General features: G+C 32.3%; 1 long non-coding RNA gene across 1 annotated transcript in view; it reads right to left on the bottom strand.

Annotated features, from left to right (window-relative positions):
- The window catches only part of LOC139426642 (uncharacterized), a 116436-nt gene that overhangs the window by 18031 nt on the left and 82092 nt on the right, over positions 1 to 16313 (bottom strand). The gene's annotated exons all lie outside the window — the stretch shown is intronic.

The following is a 16313-nucleotide window of genomic DNA, read 5'->3' as shown; positions in this document are numbered from 1 at the left end:
ATTTGCCCGGTATACCCTACACTGATGTTTTTTTAAGGTAAAAGGCCACTGCCCGGTATACATTTGCCCGGTATACCCTACACTGATGTTTTTTTAAGGTCAAGGGCCACTGCCCGGTATACCCTACATTGATGTTTTTTAAAGTCAAGGACCACTGCCCGGTATACATTTGCCCGGTATACCCTACACTGATGTTTTTTTAAGGTCAAGGGCCACTGCCCGGTATACATTTACCCGATACTCCAAACACTTATGTTTCTTCTAATCTATCGTCAGTAAGTATTAAAATATCGAATAAATGTAATTATATCCACGAATAAATTAATATCAAATCGGATGTAATAAATATTTCGGACATTCACCAAAGCTACTATGTGATTGTCAACATTCACCAGAGAAAGTTAACAACCACCAATTTCGGTCTTACACAGTAACATGCACATCATTTACATAATAACCTCATCAAGACGTTTATTTCATACTTTGCCTAAATAGCATCCGACATTATATATTATATATAATGCCGGATTTCATACTTCGCCGGTAACAGATATAAGAATTGATTTGAGAAAAAAACATGAGTACAACACTTTATTATTGAAAATACTACGTATGGCAATCCTGGTGAGAGTAAATTCCGACGCATGTGCAGAAAAACCTACTTTCCCCACCTTTGAAATAAATGGAATGATCCAGTCTCATTCAGATTCAATGTGAAAATCAAAGGCTAGTGTCATTAAGCTGTTTGTCGCAGCGTGGTGCTAAAAACCGAATCTGAATAGTGAGAGTATTCAAATTTTCAAGTGAACTCTATGCTGAAAAACTGTATGTCAGTTGCTATCACCTCCGTTACAAGCAGAATTTATTGAGATAGTATCTTCAAAAAGAATTTAGAGTCAATTAAAATTTTGACCACTTTTTGAATAGCTGGAACACTTAAGTTTCAAATTAAGTTTTGTGAGTGATGACAGAGTAAGTTACCATTGTTTCCCAATTTTTCTAGCAGAATTTACCCCACTTCTGCCACCAATCGAAATTTCAACTACTTTCCGAAATAAATTAGCTGACATAAAACTCTAAAAAGAAAATTAGAAAAATGAATATAAGAAACTACCTTTTTCAAGTAGACTAAAAATGAGAAAATAATTCCATTTTTTTATTTGAAACTAAGCAAACGGAACATTTCACTTCTATTTATAATGATTTTCTTCCGACTTTTTTTGTTTTAGGTTAAGACAAAAACAAAACAAAAAATTTTGCGTCATTTTTAGTTCAGTTGAAAAAAGTAGTTTTTAAAATTTTTACCTTATTCTATTACTGTAATATTGACCAAGTACAAAATGTCATTATTACAAAAAACTAACATTTATTCAGCAGACTGAAATCTGAAACACATCTTCTTAAATTTGTAACGCAAACAGCTGATAGTAGGAAAAAAAAGCATATCGTAAACTTGACACAAGGTCAAATAAATTTGTATAATTCTGAATACACATTGCTTCGCATTATCAGTTGGGCACGCATTTAAATTCATAACGTATTTTTAGAATATCGGCGTGATATATCAGCGTGATCAGCGAGAAATTACAATGGCTGTGTCATTTTTGTAAAGTATGCATTTATTTTTAGCTTTTCCATCTTTTTAAAGTTGATGAAGATGATACTTTTGTATTCCTTGCTATTTTACAATTGAGTATAAATGGTAACACTAAAATAAAAGTTAAAAATACATCAACGTTACTCACTTCAAATCTTATAAATACTATTTCCAAGGGACAACTAGCCAAATTTTCAATTTGTGACGTAGCTGAGTTAACTGTTTACCGATCATAAAGCCAAACGTAAAGCGTCCCCATAAAGTCCATTTTTTGCTTTGAATATAAAGAAAAAACGGTTCTGAAGTGTACGAAGAAGTTTTCCTTTTCTAAACCGACCTTATGAAACCGGTTGAACTTCTTTCCACGATGACTCGAAGATCACTTAAATTATAAGGCAAACATAAACATTCGAACAGAAACGGTTTAAGAGGCTTCACCCCGTTCACGCTACGTATTCGTCATCTGCTTTTTCATAACTACTAGGAGGCTTCGCCCCCTGCTCGCTGGTGCTCGCCAACCCCCGGAACTGCTTTCGCAGTTCATTTCGGATTGCTTCGCAATCCGATGCTCGCTTTACTCGCTCATTGGATACTTTCTTAACGTCTAGCTTTTGTATACTTTTTTGAATACTGAAGTTCCGAAAACTTTTCACTGTAGAAAATTCTGAACCTGTACATTTCAATATTAATTTGAAATTGCAAACAGTTCACATATTTTTCTTAATCACACTATTCTAAATTTCAGTTGTTGAGAAAAGTAACTGTTGTAAGTTTTGTTTTAAAGTCTTTCCCACCAGAGGGCTAAAGCCATGTGTTGTAAAACAATATGAAATAGTAGTCTGCCACTGAAAGCCGGATGTAAAGCATTGGTTTCGATGAAGATAATTTTGTATTTTTAATTCTCAGAAGGGCGCTACCCTAATAATATGGAATTTGTAAAGTAAATGTATATATTTTTGATTGTTGATGAAGCCCATCAGGAAATAATAAAATAGCATCTAATAATGTAACAAAACGTGGAGTAGTAAAGCGTTCAACTCAAAATAAAATAGCAATAGCATAACACTTCTCATTTCTGCCAATGAAAAGGAACTATTTCAGTACTCATAACCAACCAACCGTTTTTTTCTCGGTGACAATCGGAGATAGATAGACATATGATGCTCACTACGTGCTCTTGCGCGGCGAAGCCTACCAATTAAAACGTATTAGCGTTTTATATAACATGGATTAGCCATATGATGCTCACTACGTGCTCTTGCGTGCCGAATCCAATCAATTAAAAATGAAAACTGTTGCCAGCGAGAGAAAAGAAATATCATCGGTTTTATTGATGCATACGTACGTATTAGCGTTTTATATAATATAGATACTGGGAGACTCCGCCCCCTGTCAATCACCACGATTACTTCGGAATCATTTTATTTTCTTGATGATAAGCAGATTGTTACACCAATTAAAAGATCCAGAATTTTCTTTTGGCGTATGCCTGTTTAGGCAGCGGGGGAGCGATTGTTCCTGTTTTTTGGTGGTGCCATCCATGACCAGGAATTCGACTTCTGACACGCCATTCACACAACCACAATTCGTTTATAGGGCGGGTCACATTCACACACAAAGGAGAAAGGACATAGAACACACAGAGGTAAAAGAAACATCCATGCCTTGCCCGGGATTCGAACCCAGGACCTTTCTGATGCAAGGACAGTTCCCTGCCCCCTACGCAGGCCGGTCGGCCAGAAAGTTTTTATTATATCTATTAACACAGATTTGATTCTTCAAATTGAGTTCAAATTTGGAAACTAACAATTCGAGAAAAAAATACGTAAATAATAATAACGAGGTTGTATTTGGCTGGTTAGCGTTATAGCAATTAGTTAAGTATCACGCTGAACCACTTTTCGGATAAGATTTAATTGGTATTAATTGGCTGTATTTACTGTATTTGGATACCTTAATTGGAAGTCAAACGCATGTGTCGAACCTGATTGGCTTCTGAATCGAGGCATAAACGAATACCACGATGACGTCCCTTGGAGGTATCCAATTCTATCCGAATAATGAAGCTAATAATTTATCTCAGTTACTATGGCAACTTCTTCACCAAAGTGTTTTTTTTTTAAAATTCTTATTCAATTTTTGGTTACTATACATACTCGTTTTTCGTAAAAGAGATTATTTAATGAATAAAAGGAAGAATTTGTGTGCGTGTTTGTGTGTTTCTGAACTTTGGACAGTAGGTGAAAAGAGAAATTTTAGCTCCCGATTCCAAAAATCCTTAAACAATTTGAATGACACGTTTGAAAAATGAATTTTTCTTATTGGTTTAATATTAGCCATCACTTGTGCTTTAAATTAAACCACACAATATCTATGAAAGAACTTCAAAACCCTAACATACATCTATGCAATCCAATCTTAATTCAATACATTTTATTGAAATAAAGCATAAAAACTCATCAACTTTTGAGTTACAAATCATGAAAAATTATTACTCATTCATACTTCAAATGTAATAGAATAGAAATAAACAAAAACATGTCTGAAACACTAAATTATAAACTGTACGGAAACAACTGAATCAACAAGTTTACTGAATCAATTAACCGTTTCCTTTATGTGACGCTAGAGGGCGCAGGAAGTAACTGGGCAAAAGGCATAGAAGTTCTACGATAAACAATACGAAGACAGAAAATAAATTAATATTATTTTATTGTTTTGAGAGAATAAGCTCTTTTTTCTTATAAATATACATACTTTTTAAAATAAATTATCGTAATATAAAACAAAAAAAGCAAATAAAGGCAGAACTAAGTAGGTAGGAAAGTTATACATATTTAACGATTTCTTTTTCTAAGCGAAAAGTTTTTTTTGAGAAAGGTAGCTCTTTTCAATTTTCGAGAAATAATTCAGCAAATGTAACTTTTACAATTTTAATTTTGTTTTAATTATTAGATTGCATATTTCTTAGAAAAATTCTTGAATTTATTTTGATTCGAAATTTTTTAATTACCAATTTTTTCAAAAAGAAAAAAAAATCGAATTTATTCTATTTAGCATTTGTTAATTGCAATATTCCAAATGAAACGGTTTTGATACGGTGAACTTCAAAAACTGAGTTTTGCTTAATTCAATAACGTAAAAGTACCAAGAAGGACAACAAATAATAAAAAAAATGGAATTATTTCAGTTTCATCTATTAATGTCGGTATATGCTTTTCACTTTTGTGCATAATTTCGTAGAGTTGCTTAATATAGATTTAATGATAATTTATTTCTATTTACTTCGTACAAAAAATGGATATTCAGCTTCTTAATATTAGTTTAGAAGTTTAAGAACTTATTTTGTATTCATTATTTTATTGGTTCACATTGTTCAAATTTTGTTTAACTTAATATTTACGGATACGTGACGTTAAATGAAATAGACATAGGTGATTAGTAATTGGGTATAATATAAAAAAAACACAACTACTTCCACTTAGTAGGAATAACATTTACCATGACGCAATGCTAAATTCTATGCCACTATCCACATAAATCAATTATTAATCAAAAATCGAATATCAATTACTTTTCTTTATAATGCAATAAAATCTGGCGAGCAGCTATTTAAACGATCAAACACTTCGTTTGTTTATTTGTGGCTTGAAGTTAGGCTCGCAGAAAATGCCGTTCATGGGTTAAATTTAGTAGGAATAACACAACCTGTGACGTAGGTTATAGTATACCCAATTGAACAGAATTTATCTACGTAGGTAAATACTGTTCTAAGTTTTATTAATTTAATGGTGGTGACAACTAAAAAAGGCTGGTTCCTCTTTGTTCATATCGTGTGTTAATAGCGCTCTCTAATGAAGAATTTCTGCATTCAATATATTTCAGAGGTGGGTAACATGCTGCCTCTAGCTCTTTTATTAATTAATATGTAACTATATAGATTATGGCAATTAGAAAATTAATGAAATTAATTAAAGTGCTGCCATCTATTGAGCATTGCAGGGATTAATATACTGTAATATTGCAGTTTATTGCCATTCTGGTACATTTTTCAATTTGCCAACGTCAAATAATAGAAATTCTTCTGTTTTGTTGTTATATTTGGCCATAGCTCTCTCCTATTTGAAGCACGATTATACTGTTGCCATATAGCAACCGCCATTCACCAAGCACTGTGATGGTGAGAAAGACGGTACCCATTTTTCTCCCCTGTATTCCGCAGTATATTGCGCAGTTGGTGATTTGTATTTATCTGTGTGTGCTTTCATGTCCGTCTCGTACTGCTTATTGTTCATTATGAAAATCTAGTTATTGTTTTACTAATTCTGATATTTTATTAATACACGATTTTATTGTCTTTTTAGTAAGTATATGCTTTAAGATACTATTCGGTATTCATTTTTTCTCCATCATGTCAAATTGTGAAATAAGAAGTTTAAAGAAGAAAGCAGAACATTTAAAGCAGAGTGGGAAAATTTCTTTACATCTGTAGAAGATAAAACAGTGTGTTTAATATGCGATATATTTGTTATTAGTTTTGACGACTTTGAAAAAAAAAATGAATCTCGACAAGAAGTACTGATGGAAAAATATTTATACTCTATTTTCATTTGAAACAGTATTTAAATATAATTGCTTATTAAAAATATTTAATATGAATGTCATAATAAGTTATTAACCTTATGTGAATACAAAAGTAGTTTTTTAAAAACAAGCCATAAAAAAACATTAATAAATGACTTAATTTTTTTTTTGCATTATAATGCAATAAAATGATAAAACTGTACAAAAGCTATAATAATTTCTCAAAAGTCACATTTATAGGTATATGAACTTATAGGGCCTTCTTTATCACTGCCTAATTTAAATATGGCCTCTCGCGGTAAAAAGGTTCCCCACCTTTTGTATATTCAGTTCTTAACTGTATAAAACATGCACTATCTGCTGTGTTAGTGACCTTTTCAGGTTTTCAAGGATTGTGCTAGAAAACATTTACTGGTTTATAGTAGCTAAGTAATCTTTTTCAGTCAGTTTGATTTGAAAAGAAAAAAAAAACAAAAGAAACATTTGAAAACAGAACTGAATTAGAAATTTGTCACAAACGACATGCCTTCCACTTTAAGTTAGAAGTTAGTAAGAAAAATGATTTTCCTCTAAAGAGTAACAAAACCAGGAAAGTGTATGCTTATTATACCTCAGACCTGTCACAGTATTGTACTTGACGATGTAGATAAATTATCACAGGGATAAAAGTTCAAGGTTTAAAAAAAAATAATAAAAGAGTGTTTCGAAGTTTATTAACTTAACAAGATAGTTTACAATTAAAAACGTATTATTTATAAATTTCCAACAGTATCCATCGAGTTCAATTTTTAAGAAAATAAACAGTAAGTCAATTTTTATAGCATTTAAAAAATTTGTCGCCCATTTACATCAAATGTTTTTATTTCAAAAAATTTTAATTTTGTCCGCCATTAAAAGAGAGTGAATCTTTTTTATCAATTGAGTCAAAATTGAATAAATTTTTTTTGCAGCTGGTTCATTGGTGAGAAAATAAGTTATTTAAATTGAGAATTTTGAGTGCTCTTTCTTCATTCTTTTTTCTCTGGAAGTTTGCCAAATTTAGGCAAATGCGAGGCCCATGATCCTGAGGTATCCACGTGATATGTATTTCTTTTTTTTCTCCGCATCAGATTAGCATATATTTTTTTTTCTTTTCCACATCAGATCAGATAACACCATTTATTCAGATAGAATAGAGAAATATTTTGATCTTGCTGGAGGAAAATGTGTTTCAGAGAGTCTCACTATACACCCTTAATGACAACCGAGTTCATTTGATATTAATATGAAAGCAAAGAACTTATCCGTAGAAATACTTTTAAAATAAAACTATTATTTCTTTCTCGTCATATAAATACATCGAATAAAATGCAAGTGTAAATGATCCCGAAGGCAGGATAAATGTGGAGCAGTAAAGTAGTGAGTTCGTGTAGGCAAATACAAAGAGGAAGCCGCAAATCAGCGAGTCCAGGCAAGATTCTTACCCTATTTCTTACATTTTTTTCTCTGAAATGTCAATGCCATAGAGTGAGAGTAATGTTGCCGAATGCAGCAGAATCAATGTGTAGCCACAAAGCGGTGATTTCGTGAAGGCGGAAGACAATGTGGAATAACGGTGTGTTCGTGTAGGAGGAAGACAATGTGGAATAACGGTGTGTTCGTGTAGGTTGGTTGGTTGGTTGGATTTTATTGGCGCAAGAGCCAGAGATGGCTATACTGCGCCAGGCACTAGGTTAAAATTTGGTCACAAGGTTAAACTAAGGTGTTATTTTTTAAAGCAGAGAATAAAGTCCTATGACTTTGATAAATTTTAAAAGATTGTGATGTATAGGGTCACCAAGTAAAGATTGAAGATCAGGGTTAAAACTGCCAAAAAACTTGTTTCTCAAGTATTTGAATCGTCTGCAGTCAGTAAAAATATGCTTAATGGTGATAACAACTTGACAGAATGAACAAACAGGTGCAGGTTCGTTTTTCAATAAATGCATATGGGTATATCGTGAGTGGCCATTGCGTAGCCTGTTTATTAAAACATGAGTTTTACGGTCAATGGATATTATTTTATTGTTATCAATAGAAGGGAAAATTTCATGTAATTTATTATCATTTTGTGTATTCCAGTGTTCTTTCCAGGCTTGATAAACTGATAATTTACAAATTCGCTTGATGTCCAATGGTGCTAAAACATTCCTGCTTATGTTATGAGTACTTTTTGCAACTACATCAGCACATTCATTCCCGTGTATACCGACATGGGATGGTATCCAACAAAAATAAATATTGAAACCTCTGTCATATAGTCGAGTGATGTACTTTTGGATTTTGAGTATGACTGGGTTTAGACCGATGTCTGAAATACTTGCTATAAAACTACGTGAGTCAGTATATATTATCCACTTTAGATAAGTTTGGTCGAAAATATAGTTAAGGGCTAGTAAAATAGCATAACATTCTGCAGTAAAGACTGAAGAATCAGGAAGCAGTTGCTCAGATACAGTAGAATTTTCGGTAACAACACCACAACCAACATGATTATCGTGTTTTGATCCGTCAGTAAAAATTGGTTTAAAATCGATATATTTATGGCGATGTTCATAAAATTTTTGAGTGAAAACACTCGAGCTAGTGTCAGATTTTTTAAAATTATTAAAAACGTCTAACACACATTTTGAAACATCAATCCAAGGTGGGATGATGCCTGTGTTAGTAAAAACCTCAATATCTAAAATGTTAAAATCATTTAAAATATTGGTGATTCTAATCCCAAACGAAGGTATATAAGATGGACGCGAGGAGAAGTGAGTGGTGTATTGTGGATGAACGACACATGAGTATAGTGGATGAAGTGACTTCGATTTAATTTTAAAATAATAATCCAATGATAGTTTAGAGCGACGGAAATGAAGAGAGGGTTCCGAGCATAACACATACAGACTTTCAACTGGTGAAGTCCTAAATGCACCTGATGATATTCTCAATCCTTGATGATGGATAGTGTCGAGGTATTTTAAAACGGATTGACGAGCCGAAGAGTATATAGGAATACCATAATCTAGTTTGGAACGTATAACTGCCCTATATATTTTTAACATTGAATCCATATCAGCTCCCCATGAACAGTTAGCGAGGACTTTAAGAATGTTTAATGATTGAGAGCATTTTCTCCTAATGTAATTTATATGAGGTTTAAAAGTTAGTTTAGAGTCAAAAATTCGTGTAGGAGGAAGACAATGTGGAATAACGGTGTTTTCGTGTAGGAGGAAGACAATGTGGAATAACGGTGTGTCAGTGTAGGAGGAAGACAATGTGGAATAACGGTGTGTTCGTGTAGGAAGAAGACAAAGTAGAACAGCTGCTTGTTCGTGAAGGCGGAAGACAATGTGGAACAGCGGTGTGTTTGTGTAAGAAGAAGACAATGTGGCACAGCAGTGTGCTCGTGTAGGCGAACTAGGTGATTGACTTAGAGGCTAGTTTAAAATATATATATATATAAAAAAAAGAGACAGCTCTTAAGGAAATGGCTCAGTAATATAAATTATTATTTATTTTATTTGCATGCTATTCAATTGAAAGAGATTAGTTTCTCTTTTGGACGTTTAATTATTTAATTTTCCATCGTGATCTAAAAACTTTCATTACGAATGGGATTTTTAGTAAATGGGCTTGGATGCTTAACACATATGAGTTGGTCTCTACAGTAAAAACATTATTTTAGAAGTTTGCATGAAATTTTATGATAGTTTTTGATATTTAAAAACCTAACTGAGGTAAAGAAAGGAATAATTTTGGCCATAATGAGAAAAAGGAATTTAATTCCTTAATATTTATAATGTAATTAATAGTCACTACAGCAAGAATATCATTCAAGGATTTTCAACCTAATGTTAAAATAGTTCTTAGCACTTAGAAACATTGGGAATAAAGAATGTTGTCAATAGCTTCCCTTTGAAAATACTAGATTTCATCAAAATCTCGAAACAGGAACCATAAAGCGATATTGATTTATATTAAAAGTGATTCACTTCATGTGTTCTTAAAATCATTGCAGACACTCTCATAGTAAAAATAATCTCTTTCATTTACTTAGACGTAATATTTTTCAATAAAAATGATTAAATTAAAAAGAGAAATTTCTACTTAAGAAAAATTTACCATTATTATAATTTCTTTTCAAAAGTATTTTTGCAATTGTCAGAAAAATGTATTCAATTATAAAGAGAAATGTAAATTATATCGATCAACTAAAAGCTATAGATTGAAATTTAGGCTATACAAAACACATAACGAAAAATTATTATATTTATCGGGAAGAGCACAGTAGGTTTGCCACTTCAATATTCTATTTAGAAAATAAGCGAATGCATAGTAACTTTAGAAAAGATTGAATATTATTATAAATTAAATGTTAGGAGCTTAACATTTTAATTAATAATAATTAAAATGTTAAGCTAAGAATGAAAATATATTGAGCATATTTGGATAACAGAGTGCATTAAAGGGTTTTTAGAGAGTAACGAGTGAATGAATTATAATTTTAAATTAATGAAAAATATTAAACTCCTTCAGAGAATGGAAATATAATGAGCATATTTGGATAACAGAGTGCATTAAAGGTCTTTTAGAGAGTAACGAGTGAATGAATTATAATTTTAAACTAAAGTAAAATATTAAACTCCTTCAGAGAATGGAAATATATTGAGCATATTTGGATAACAGACTGCATTAAAGGATTTTTAGAGAGTAACGAGTGAATGAATTATAATTTTAAATTAATGAAAAATATTAAACTCCTTCAAAGAATGGAAATATATTGAGCATATTTGGATAACAGAGTGCATTTAAGGTTTTTTAGAGAGTAACGAGTGAATGAATTATAATTTTAAATTAATGAAAATATTGAACTCCTTCAGAGAATGGAAATATATTGAGCATATTTGTATAACAGAGTGCATTACAGGGTTTTTAGAGAGTAACGAGTGAATGAATTATAATTTTAAATTAATGAAAAATATTGAACTCCTTCAGAGAATGGAAATATATTGAGCATATTTGTATAACAGACTGCATTACAGGAATTTTAGAGAGTAACGAGTGAATGAATTATAATTTTAAATTAATGAAAAATATTAAACTCCTTCAGACAATGGAAATATATTGAGCATATTTGTATAACAGAGTGCATTTAAGGTTTTTTAGAGAGTAACGAGTGAATGAATTATAATTTTAAATTAATGAAAAATATTAAACTCCTTCAGAGAATGGTAATATATTGAGCATATTTGGAGAACAGACTGCATTAAAGGATTTTTAGAGAGTAACGAGTGAATTATGGCTCTAAATTAACATATAACTTTAAGTTCTTTTAAATGGTGGATACAAATTTAGAATCTCGTTATGTATAGAAATAGAAATATATCGAGAATTAGATATCTTAGGCATTTAGTCCATTAATGAATTATAATTTTAAATTGATTTTATATAGGAAGCTTCTTCAAAGTGAAGTAATATTTTGAGCTTCTTTAGAGAAAAGCACGCATCAAAACTTTGAAGGAGATTTATTAATTGAATACAAACATAAAATATATTTAAGTGCATTTCACTATCTTAAAAGAGGGGAAACTTAAAAATATTTTTAAATGGTGAACTATTTTAGACAGTTCCAGAGAATAGGATCTTCTGGTCGTGTCTTTGTGCAGAATGATAGCTTCAAGAAGAACTCGTGTCTTCTGACAAGTTGTTTATCTTTATGTGGAATACTTAATTCAAAATCAAAAATAATAAGATTCATTGCATTCTTATTTATTATTTTGTATAATTTGGCTTTCTTAGATTCAAGTATCATGGAAGCAATTGCAACAGTAAATGGTAAATCAGATGTAAGAGTGAATTTTGGTTACATTCTTGGATTTTTATTTCAACTTCTAGCAGGGCACTCTTTAAGAAAGAAGAAAAATAATATTGTGCACTTATTAAACTTCCAAAAAATTGTAAGCAACGCAGACAAAGTGGATAAGTTGAAAAAACACTGTCGGCTAAATATTGTATGCATAATAATGATTTTATTTCTTGTTACATTTTTTACAATTTTTATATTAATAATAAACAATGAATTTAAACAAGACTATATGACATTCTTCATGTACGATCTCAAAGTTGATAATGAAATTATATTGAATCTCAGTTTCGTTGCTAAAATATTCACTCATTTTTGTTTGCCAACAATCTGTTATGCTGTAATGCTAATGCTGTTCTTAAACATTTGTCAAAGGGCTACTTCATTTCTAACTAACTTTCTTATCGACTTCGAAAAAGTATTTTTAAACATAGAAAATCGCTGTAAATCTAGTGAAAGTTACGTTTATATACTTAATTTCATCAGAGAAATTCAAGAAACCTTTTCTGAATGCTCTTGCTAAATGTGTTTTAGTTGCATATCGTATATGTTTGCAGCAGTATCTTCAGTTTTAGCTGGTACACAGTCAGTGAAAAGGATTTCGAATACCAATACAATCATCATATTTGATTATCTTTTTTATCTCATATTTTATTTCACCTCCTTATGCTTGATTTACAGTGTTGCAGGTCAGCGAATGTGTCATTTACAACGAATAAAAGACAGATTTTACACTGAATATTTTAAAATAAGAGTAAAACAAGTAGGAAGAAAATCACATTTCATAAAAAATTCTCTTTTGAAAGAACTTGTAGATCTACCAGAAATAACACTGTCTGGTTCTTCAATATTTTTTTTATACAAAATCGAATCTTTTTACTTCGATTGGTGCTTTTGTTTCTATTGTCATTGTCATAGTGAGCTTTGGAAAATAGTCTTTGGGAAAATTGAATTTTCAAATACATTCTTTTTATAAGAAACTCATGGATCTCCTAGAAATGAGATTACCAGGTTTTTTTTTTTATATAAAATTAGTTTTTATTAAATTTTGTGCCGTTTAAAGTCACAATATGCAGTCTCAGTGACAACAGCCTTATTGGTTAACAGCCATAGAAATACAAGTTAGTCTTGGAAAGTAGCTTTAATAACATTTGCCTTTTCAAACGCATTTTCTTTATAAAACACTCATGGATCTGCCAAAAATGACATTGCATGTTCTTCAATTTTCTTCTGCATAAACTTGAGCTTTTTTACTTTTGGTTCTATTACAATCATCATATCAGTGTTGCCAGAACTTAAGATTAAAAAGTAGCGAATGTGAGCTTCAAAAGTAGCGGATTCGAGCATTTTGTAGCCCAAGAAAACTACGTTATATATATATATATATATTCTACTAAATTAAAAAAATAAGTTAAATTTCAATGCTGAAGTTGTAGTTCATTTACGATTGGCGACGGCTGAGAAACCTTCCGATGATCCAAAGACATGCCATCACAATTTTGATCCCCTGCAGAGGTCATGGCACCCACTGCTTGAGTAGCCCGACGACCTGCACGCGAAGTCAAGCACTTTACGGTAGAACAGTTTAACGAGGAACCATACCGCACGATCTCGGTCCCTACTCAGACTGATTCACGTGGTCACCCACTCGCACACTGACCGCAACCAGTGATGTTTTATTTACTATTTTATAACCGTCGTTGAACAGCCGACCCAATTTTTTGGGTTTACGGCTACTAATGTTCAACTCCGTAGCCTTGTATTTTTGAATCCAATCCAGAAGACAAGAGAACTCCTGGATCAAGTATTGGAAGAAAGTTTGCAATCGTGGAGGACTTTTTGATGGAACTAACCGGCATTTGCGTTACATGCAGAGGAAGACCACGAGAACTCTCACGGTTAGCCTCACGGCAAGGGGACTCAAACCCATGATCCGTCTACCACTGAGGATATTTCACGTCAGCGCTGAGGTCGGTGCAAGCCGGATGCGGAATTCGTATCGACTGGGATTCGAACCGTAGCGGGTAGCCCAAATTCGATTTTGTGTAGCGGGGAGTTTTAAAAGTAGCCCGATCCGCTACTTGTAGCCCAATCTGGCAACACTGCATCATATGCAGGCTTTGTGACAACAGCCACTGAGACAGAAGTGAGCTGGAGTCAGTCATGGAAAACAGCCCTAGTGCAATCGCATTATAAAATACATGTGGGGAAAGTTATCTGCTATGTCAACCTTTATCTACGAAAAGGTACCCCTTTCTAAGAATCAAGTTAGCATGTTTCATATACTCTTAAATTGTAATTTTGTAGTGGTAGATACACTACATACATTTTCTTTATAAGAAAAACTCATGGATCAGCCAGAAACATTGCCAGGTTTTTCAATTTTCTCTTATATGAAACTGAATCTTCTTAATTTTTTGTATATTTCGGTTGTCATATGCAGTCGTAGTACCAACAGCTTTAGTAGTGAACAGCCCTACAGGATTGAAACAAAGTGAGATTTGGAAAACAACCCTAGCACTTTCCAGAGCAACTCTGTTTTACAAGAACTCATGAATTTGCCAGAAATAAAATCTTAAAGTTCTTTAACTTTCTTTTTATAAAAATCGAATCTTTTAAGGTTTATAGGTATTGTTATTACAATGAGCTTGAGAAAATAGCTTCAGCGACAGGAAGAGCCTGTTTTGGAAACCAGTCTTGGTGATAATCGAGTTTATCTTTTAAAATAACTCACGGATCTGTCAGAAATGACATTGCCAGGTTCTTTAATTTTATTTTTATGCAAAATAAAAACTTCTTTCTTTAATAGGAGCTTTAATGTTTGTTGCTATTTTCATAGTAATTTCTGGTGAAAACGTTCTCAGCAACACGATTGGATGGTAAAGCTTTTATAAGCATACGCTTTTTATTTGCAATGGCAATTTTTTTTCAAATAAAAAAGTGAATCTTTCTTACTTTTATGTCGATTGCTGTTGTCATATGCAGTCTTGTGGCAACAGCTTTAGTTGTAAATAGCCATCGAGACAGAAGTAAAACAGAATAAGACTTGAAAGAAAGCATCAGAGATACACTCATTCTCCAGAGCAAATGTTTCTTAAAAGAACTCATGAATTTGCCAGGAAAAACTTGTCAAGTTCTTCAATTTTTTTTTTGAATATAAAATCGAATATTTTAAGGTTGTTAGGTATTGAATCTATTGTCAATGTCATAGTGAGCTTTGGAAAACAGCGCTATTGACAGGACGAGCCATATGAATCTTGGAAACCATCCTCTAAGTATTAAGTTCTTATGACGACATTATTCTTACTTTTACATGTTTTATGTCTGAGAGACGACAGAAATTTTTCTATTTAAAAGAACCTTAATTTTACTTTAGTTATCGATTTACAATTATAAACAACGGAGCTTGAGAGTCGTGAAGGAAAAATTCCAGACTACTATTTTTCATTAACTTTTTATATTACATATTACTTTACATATATACACCGAAGAGCCATTACATTATGACCATCCTCCATCTATAACAATGGGCTCGCCAGGGTTTCTTATTGTTTCTCACCCAGGAACAATGTTTTTATGGGGCACATTAGGACCCATAATCCTCATAGAACAATCCCTGACGTCTGTAACCTACTTGAACATAGTTGCAGACCAGGTTCACCCATTCATGGCAACAGTTTTTCCTGCGGTGTATGGTGTTTACCAACAGGATAATGCACCATGTCATAAGGGTCGAATCGTCGAGGAACATCCCAGTGACTTTCAAACTTTCAAGTCATGTCTTGGCCCCCAAATTCACCTGACCTTAATCCAATAGAGTAATGTGAGGGAATTGCAGGACCAGTTGATGAGAGCTTGGTACCAGATACCTAAGACCAGACTACCTATCGGCACCTTGTGGAATCAATGCCACGGCGGGTGCTAGCAGTTTTGAGGGCTAAAGGTGGTCCTACATTAATTAACAATTTAACAGGATTTGAATTCAAAAATGTCTTATTTCTCAATGTTAATCTCTTTTCTTTTACTCCTTGTTATCTTTAACTGCAAGTATCACTCATCTTATCAGTGCAAAGCAAAAGAAAATAATTGCATCTTGTGTTTATTTATTTTAGTCTTGTAAACAGCTTATTTCGTTGAGTATTTCGAGTTATGAGTTCATTCACATCTGTTTCAGCTATTATTTTTCAGGCTATTTTAAAACATTGCCTGGAATTTTTAATCATGAAATTAAAAAAATAGTTTTTGAAAAAATGAATGCTA

This window comes from Parasteatoda tepidariorum, chromosome 10 (genome assembly GCF_043381705.1).
Source record: "Parasteatoda tepidariorum isolate YZ-2023 chromosome 10, CAS_Ptep_4.0, whole genome shotgun sequence".
NCBI lineage: Eukaryota > Metazoa > Arthropoda > Arachnida > Araneae > Theridiidae > Parasteatoda > Parasteatoda tepidariorum.
This window is presented reverse-complemented; position numbering and strand designations above follow the sequence as displayed.